At 39.2% G+C, this 8,735-nt stretch overlaps 1 non-coding gene across 1 annotated transcript; it reads left to right on the forward strand.

The window, feature by feature from the left end:
- Nucleotides 1-1,826: 1,826 nt before the first annotated feature.
- LOC128091653 (U6 spliceosomal RNA) lies at nucleotides 1,827-1,929 on the forward strand. Its single transcript, XR_008211497.1, has one exon. It is a non-coding gene; the product is annotated as a U6 spliceosomal RNA (small nuclear RNA).
- The last annotated feature ends 6,806 nt before the right edge of the window (nucleotides 1,930-8,735 follow it).

Consider the following 8,735-nt stretch of genomic DNA (forward strand, 5'->3'; position numbering starts at 1 on the left):
ATGACTCAAAAAGAAAGAAAAAAAGAAAAAAGAAAAAAACACCCTTGATTTCTTGCTCTTAATTGGTTGATTGCCAGATCATTTCTTTAAAATTATAGCACTTGTTTCCTGTTTTCAAAGGCTAAAACCATCCATTTAAGCACGACTAAAAAAAAAAACCCCAAATGGATGCCTAAATTAGTTTGTGTAGTCAGAGCAATAACAGCTCTATCAGACTGCAGGTGTCACAATACCCCTACACACATAGAGAAAACTTAAAAACAGGCGGCAGTCTTACTGAACCCAAAAGAATATTTTTCAGCAGAGTTCATGCTGCTTTGCTCATGAGGTCAGGCTATAGAAAAGCAGCTGACACTATGATATTGAAGGCTCCAGTGGTTTTCCTGCAGGAATAGATGGATGACCTGGTTGCTTTATATTGCTGACTTTGTCCATTAAAATGGCAAAATAAAAACTGGTTTTCCTCATGTGGGTTTCTTCTTAATGAGATTTGTTCCTTGTCATCAAACTTACTTGTATGCTTTTTTTTTTCCTTCAGTCTCTTTCTCTTAATACTTTTTGAATTTCCTGACTTCCCAGTTTTGATCGTCAGGATGCAGTTCATCCAAGGCTAAAGTGCTCTGACACAATCCATGCCAAAAATAAGGGGAAAATAGCAAGATTTATTAGATTTTATACATACACCTTATGATTTCAATGCAGTGTTTAACTCCTGTTCAGAAGGATCGGGACTGTTGAGGAGTATTTTCAGATAATAAAATTCAGACTTATGATCAATGCCAGGTTTCAGCTCCAGGGGCTGAAGTTCTTAAGTGTTTTGCTGCAGGTTCTGCTCAGGTCAATCCCTAGAACTTAATCCAAATATTTGGAGATAGGAATCATGTCTCATATATATTTCCAGAAAGCTTTAATACAATTTCTCTCACTTACAGGTTATATTTGGTCTTTCATAATATACATGTATAACACACATATCTGTGATTTCAATTTTTATTTCTTCTTTTTTTCCCCTCACCAGTAACTTTGTCTTCGTGTCCCCAGAATTATCACAATTAAAAACATACCTGCTCATTCAACATCCCGTTGTTTTCTCAGTGCTATGATCAGTCATTCAAACAGCTCATCATATAATTTAAGGATAGCTTGATCCTGCTATTTCCCCACTCTTCCTGCAGCTATATCATGTTATACAAGTGTAGACTGAAGAGTTCACTTATCAAAGACTAAATCCCATATTTCAGAATATGAAAGCCAAGAAAGAATAAAGTTCAACAAGAAAGAATAGTTTGAAAGCTCTTATATGTGATAGTAGCTGCTTCTTTGAAGAAGTTGTTTCACTTTTTTTTATGGGCTGTTTATGACTGCAGAAGATATGTGAAGTAAAATGCTGACCAGACCAGTATACTTTTCTCCTGTTCTGCCTCCTGATAAGAGAAGCTACATCAAGAACAGACAGAGTAGAGATGCCTTTTTCTATGAAGTCTCATGCAGACGTCAGTTTATTGTACATTCTTGTATAAGTCATGCTCTAGGTATTACTCCCTTACTTAAAAGACTTTTTTTGTCTGCCTCAAACCCTCCTTTTTACTGGCTATATAAATTCCATAATTCCAAGTGGTTTAACTTCTGAATTATAATAGTACTGAAATTGATACAACTGCCTAAAACAGCAGAACAAAGAAAATACAAACACTTTTTTAGCCAGGTAAAAGGAAACTGAAGTGAAAAAAAATCTGCAGCACTCCCAACTGGAATCAAGCCAGAAATCTGCATCTTTACATGTTTGATTTCCTACTGTTTTCAAATTGGAAGAAACCTATCTCAACTTGCTTCAGCAGCACATATACTAAAATCAGAACAATACAGAGAAGATCAGCATGGGCCCTGCATGAGGATGACACAAAATTTTGTTAAGTGTTCCATTGAGCTGTTAGAGCAGGTCCAGAGGAGAGCCACGAAGATGATCAGAGGGATGGAGTACCACCCCTGTGAGGGTGATGGGGCTCTTCAGCCTGGATAAGAGAAAGCCTCAAGGAGACCTTACAGCACTCTTCTGATACCTGAAGGAGCCCTGCTGGAAAGCTGGGGAGGGACTTTTTATAAGGGCACGCAGTGACAGGACAAGGGGAAATGGTTGTAAACTGGAAGAGGGTAGATTTAGACCAGATATTAGAAGAAATTATTTACTGTGAGGTTGGTGGAACAGGTTGCCCAGAGAGGCTGTGGATGCTCCCACCCAGGAGGCATTCAAGGCCAGGCTGGATGGGTCTTTGAGCAACCTGGCCTAGAGAGAGGTATCCCTGCCTATAGGAGGGGGTTGGAATTAGATGATCTTAAGGGCTCCTTCCAACCCAAACCATTCTATGATTCTATGATATGATTCTACAATATTTTTGTTTGCCCAGAGAAGCTGTGGATGCCCCATCCCCAGAGCTATTCAAGGCTAGGTTGGATGGGGCCCTTGCCAGCTGAGCTGGTGGGTGGCAGCCCTGCTTTTAGTAGAGAGGTGAAACTGGATGATCTCTAAGATCCCTCCCAACGTAAGCCATTCTACGATTTTATCTTAAGTACTGTTTGACACGTGTTTGAATTCTCATGAGAAAGTTAATAGTTGGTTTCAGTAAATTTCTACAATCTCTACTATTCTACTACTTCAGATTCAAACCCTATTTCATTTTGTTCAAGCTCACTTGAAGACACTTTGGTACAGTTCCTCGGTTTGACTTTTATTTCCAAACCTCAACCCCTGATAAAAACCATCTCTCAAACCAGCTAAGAACAGGCCAGCCTAGGTTTACTGGGAGCTCTGGTGACTCTGAATCTGACAAACTTTGTGCGGAGGATAGTGTGCTGCTTTCAGTTAGCAACTTTCCAGCAGTTTCTCACCTGCAGGCCACATCTGTCTAACTCATCAACAGAAATGGGCAAATCTGGGCCTAGGACAGAACTGTTTTGTGGAAAAGCTAGGAAATCCCTGTCACTCCCTATTACGATTAAGCAATCACTTTCCCTGGGAACCTGCTTCTGCTGGAGCAGATGAGCCCTCAGCCCTGCAAGTGGTCTTTTTGTTTGTGTATCTTTCCTGCTCCTCTGTTTACTTAAAGGGACAGAATTGTCAGATCTTATAAGGCCAGGCTGAGTAACTGATGGCCCGTCCACCTCAGACTTGCATTTTTTAGATTTACTTTTTCATTCTTTTTTTTTTTTTTTAAAGAGGAATCTTATCCAAACATCCAAACATGAGTGAAATGGGAAGATTTATGGAAGCAAAGAAGAGAAAAGTGGAAAAGGAAGTTTATGCTTTTTTTTTTTTTTTTTAGAGACGCACTGCTGTGTAAATGCACTGAAAGAATCTTTCGGCTATTTGGGCTTTTGCATAACAGCTAGAGACACAGAGCAATTAGATTTTCTAAGTATAAGCAAGAGAATCTGTTTTGTTTATACAGAAAAGTTCCCCAGAAGAGAGGCAGAAGCGGAGACATAAGTAATAAGCACATATGTTTGGAAAGAGTATAATGTACTTATAAATATTATAGTGGCGTCGCTATAGTTAAGGGTCTGGCAAGAATTCTGTTGTAAACCCTTCTTGTCAGAGGTTCAGAATGGAGCTGTAAAAATTCCAGGCTGCAACTTGGCATGTGAGGGCTCCAGGCAGGAGTGCAGGTTTCCCTCCTGCCCCCTCAGCAGCTTGGCATGAGCCTGATTGCCCACGGGGAATGATGCTAGTCAGAGCCCTCACCTTTCTCTCCAAAAAGCAGATGGTTTGTATTCTTGCCTTGCCAGAAAAGCTGGAATATTGGAAATGTAGTGGGACATGTATTTGTGCTGCAGAAAGCAACACTAGTGTACGGATGTGTGGTAGATTGAAACAAACTTTGCAAATGAGTGAATCCTTTCAGATTTAGCCTCAGTCTACATGTCTCTAGATGCCTGGTTTCACAAAGGGAAAATCGTGCAACTCTTTAGGAAGTTGACTTCATAAGCAAAACCACAGAGAAATGCAAACCAATTAATGATTTTAGAACTGAACTTTTCTTGAGTTTATTCATGGTTTACTGGTTGCACTTTGTTAGCTGTTGAACTTAATGACAAAAAGAAGCATCAGGGTCTGTTCTTGATCCACAGACTATAAGGCTGTGATGTTTTTGTGTATTAACTGGCAAATCTGGCACTGGTAACAAAGGGGAAACTTAACCAGGAGTAAAAAGGAATTCAGCTGCAAGAAATTTAGGCTATCCAAACAAGAAGAGAGAGAAAGAATATTTTGCATTTGGTCAGTGTATATGCTCTTTTAATTAAAGAAACTAACATCAGAGAAAGCTCATTGTATTCTGCTAAGCCAAACACCTTAGGGTTCCTGCACCCAGTATCTGAGGTTTGTTTTTACCAAACAGGAGCTGCAAATCAGCACGCAAAGGATCAAAGGGGACACTGGAAGTTTTTTATTTAGGAGACGGTGGATACATATGCACTAAGCATACAGAGATCTGAAATTGTGCAGGGACTTAGGGACCTGGTTTTGGGGCTTACTTTTCATGTGCATGTCACCTGATCTGGTCTGCATGGCTTAGGTATGCATTACTAGCTATTAAATTATCATTGATGTTGAATTTTGGTAGTGACTAGAGGGGAATGAATTCTCCTCAGGTATCAGGTTGACAAGAGATATACCACAAGAGACATCTCAAACTGCTAAGGCAAAAGGAAAGATCATCAAAATAATAAATCAGTAAGCTAAGCAAAATATATCAGCTCTCCCAGAAAAAAAAAAATTGTAGGCTACAAAACATTTGTTTTCATCATGATGATTGAGAATTTAAGCTGAAAAATGAAATGCCATTCCTTAATTTTACTATAAAGGTTACCCAGGTAGAAACGTAATTCACTAAAGGCACTGTCCCTTCTACTTCCTCACTCACGGTGTAAGTTCAGTGCCTGCAGGCCAAGTTTTGAACTGATGTACATCCTGTGCAATCCCACTGAATGGAGTGATACAGACCATCAGGCAGCACTGCAGTCATCCCCTAGGATTCAGCCTGGCTCCAAGTAAATGTCACCTGGAGAAGCTACTAAATCCTGTGGGTTAGTGGTGAGTATTTCAGAATACTCAGAAAGTTGAGAGCAACTGCTGCTGACCTAAAAGTCCCCCTAGAATGGGAGTCTGATTTAAATGCAGGAACTTTGGAACCAGAAATCACTGTGCAGTCTACACCAAACCTGTTTTGCAAAATGGTGGGAGATACAGAGATAAAGTGCGAAGCAGTACATAATAAAGCTGTTGATTTTAATATAGATCCTCATGGATTACATGTCTTGTTTCCAAGTGTTCAAGTGAAATCACTTGAGAGAAAAGTCTAACCTTTCCTGTTTCACAGTAATTCCACTCAGAATTTACTCCTGCTTTATGATGGAAAAGGGAAGCTGCTGAGTCAAAGGTGAGAAAGAGGCTTAATTTTTTGGTCTCTTTAAGGAAGTACATACCACTGTCTGCAATCACCTGTGTAGAACAGTACTTTTTACTTCTGGAAGATAAAGGAAAAAAATAGAGATCTAGTGTCTGGAAGCTGAAGTAATATTAACACAGGAAATAAGGAACATATTTTTAACAGTGAAGGTACTTATCCATTGGAACAAATTACCACGGGTATGTGATGGATTCTCCATCCCTTGAAATGTTTAAATCAAACCTGGACATCTTTCGTAAACTATGATCGAAGTCAGCTTGGAGTTCTGGGTTTGCAAGAATTACCAGGTGAAATTCAAAGACTGGTGTTATGCAGGAGGTCAGACTGAAGGCTCATAACCGTCTGCCTTCTGGCCTTAATAGCTGCTATTGCTAGTGAGAGAAGAGATATTCATGCTTTTAATTTTGTACCAATAGCCAGAAATGGCTACAGTCCCATGTCTGCATTTCAAAAATAAAAAACAGAATTTCAGAATAGTAGTGGGCTTCACTTTGAAATGTCTCTGAGGAGCTCAGTATGTAACATCTTCATTCACACCATTGGAAGAAAACGTCAATGGCCTCCGGCCCACGTTTTCCATGAGATAACAAAGTTAAGTAGACTGAATGATTTTTAATTGTTATTACTATTATTGTTTAAATCACAGAATCTCCTTGGAACTGTTTTGGCTCCCTGCTTTAGTGACAGTCATAATTCCAGTGGTAACTATTCATTCCTTTCACCTAGTATGCTTTGGAGTGGACATTGGCTGTATGTAATATTTAAGTTGAAAGTAGCTATTGCAGTATAGCTAAAACAGAAATTATACTCTCAAAAATATATATTAAGGTGTGAAAATTAATTTTCTCCCGTGTAACTAAACTACAGCTAGATCATATATAGATCCTTATTCCATCTAAGAGCACTTTGTGTGTGTGTGTATACATTTGTATGTGTGCATGGGATGCACGCATGTAGTAATTTTGGTAAAACAGAGAGGGAAACCATGGAAAATCCAATCCAGTACTACAGAATTCCTGAACAGGTAGTCCATGCATCAATCTCTCCTCACTTCACATTCTCAGGACAGTTCAATGTGCCTGAGGCCTCAAAGGAATTTTTCTCATATGCCTCCAATGTTTTTATAAGGCTGCCTTGGCAGGAAATACATATGTTCTTAATAATGATTAAAAAGAATAAATTCACCTTTCAAAATCAAAGTGCAAATGGCATAGCAGGTGTAATTGAGGCAAATTATTATAGTGCATATCTGTCTTTACAGAAAAAGCTCAAGGGAATTTACTATCTCCACAAGGATATAGTATTTTCAGTAGATATTGAGTATGTGGTTTGCCAAGAATTTGAGGCTAAGTATAAAACATGCCATTCAAACAATGAATGTGAGCATTCAACTGGGGCACAGAACAAGTTTTAAAAAGAGAAAAACAATAAACATAATTTGAAATAACCCAGATATAAACTCCATATGTGGAATCTAAGAGGGTAACATGGGATGAAAACGAACATTCAACTTGGGATCTCTGCACTGCAAATACAGTACAGAAAGGATTTTTATGATCAGATGGATAGCCCAAACTCAACTTGATGACATGCATTCTCCTGTGATTAAATGAACAAGATAAGGAATACATGCTTTGCATACAAGTCTTTAAGCATCTTTAGGTAGGATGTAGGCCACTCAGAGCATAATTCTTCTGAGTGAGGAACTATTTCTCTATAAGCCTGATGTATATTTCCATCATGCTTTGAGAAATCCTGGCTCCTAGCATTCTCTAAAAGGACTTTTGAGATCTGACATTCACTGTGCATCAACCCTCCCCTTCCAGCTGGCACTGTGCAGCAGGACCGTTGCAAAGCAAATAGGAGAGGAGTGGATGAGCTTCAGCTCTGAATACAGTTGACCAGATCTTTCCTCCAAACCAGAGTAAAGAGGATGGAAGAGAAAATAACATGTTGTTCACAGATTTCACAATTTGGATTCAAGGAATGTTTGTTATAATTATTTATTTTATTTGCCTATCACCATGGTAGCTGAGTTCTTCACTTATAAAAAAAAAATTAGAAACACATTGGGGCCACATTTCAAGAGATCTTGAATGTTATTTTCTGCTGTGTAATTGTTTCTCCTTCATTGACTAGTAATTAAGCTGCAGTATGCCTAGGTTTGCAAATCCTGCAGACTTGGAAAATTCCTCTAATTTTTAAAGTTTGTTTGTTTGCCAGGTGTTTTTTTTTTTTTTTTTCCCTCCAGGCTTGTCCAACTCTGAAAATTACAACTTAAGTAAAACCAAAACCATAAGTGTCATGTATCACTGAGGGATTACCTTACCACATTAATATTCAATAATGCCAGCTACCCTTGTTCAGCACACGAGGGCCTCGATTCCACTGAGTGATGAAATGGGGCCCAAAATTTTAGTGGAGAGAGAGTAAGGGCTTTCTCGCAAAGCTAGTCAACATTTTCAAGGGTAGATTTTTTTTCTGTGCACACAGACTGCTTACAGCAGCGTCTAGTAAGCAAAATACTTTGATAATCTTCTCCTAAAATGTTATAATTTTAAAAGTTGGGAAGAAAATCCAACAACATCCATAATTTTCACTTGTGTCCAAATGAAACCGGGCTCTTTCAGAACTGTTCTATCTTCTTTATGTTTGCCTCTTTCCTAGCTTCCACTGACCAAGCTCTGCCTTTGTGATGTGTGCATTCTGTACATTGGTGAGGCATATGATGCAGATGAAAGGAAGAAGTAAGGCTGTAACTGGAGCACCTCACTATTATGCAAAAGCTTTTTTAGGCCAGGCAGTATTTTGTAACATATGCATTTGTCAGATCATACTCTGGTGACAGACCCTTGGCATGAAATGTGTTGCTTAATTGGGAGATTAAGGTTGCTGAAGATGAGAACAAATTTTGCTGGACCTAGCAGAAGAGCTCTGAGGTGCCAAACAAGCTGGGTTGTACTCATTTCTGAAGAAAATGAGCTACAGCTCCTGTGCTACTTTAAATCTAAGACTGGATAGTAATCCTGTTAACACAGTAACATGCAAAAGGGATGATCTGCTTGGGGGAGGCAGTGCAGAGCTGTCGATTGCTCCCTCCTGAAGTCTCTCCTCACTTTCCAGGGTGATTGCTCCTGATCTCATTAGCGATCCACAACCCCAAAGATTGGATCCCTTGTGTTTCCTCACAGAAAAACCAGCGGAACACAGGGTGAAAGCCAACATCACATGATCTTTCCATTTTTCAGGAAATGAAGTTTTAGCACCTTG

The sequence above is a fragment of the Tympanuchus pallidicinctus genome, unplaced genomic scaffold (assembly GCF_026119805.1).
Source record: "Tympanuchus pallidicinctus isolate F22 unplaced genomic scaffold, pur_lepc_1.0 scaffold5, whole genome shotgun sequence".
Classification (NCBI taxonomy): Eukaryota; Metazoa; Chordata; class Aves; order Galliformes; family Phasianidae; genus Tympanuchus; species Tympanuchus pallidicinctus.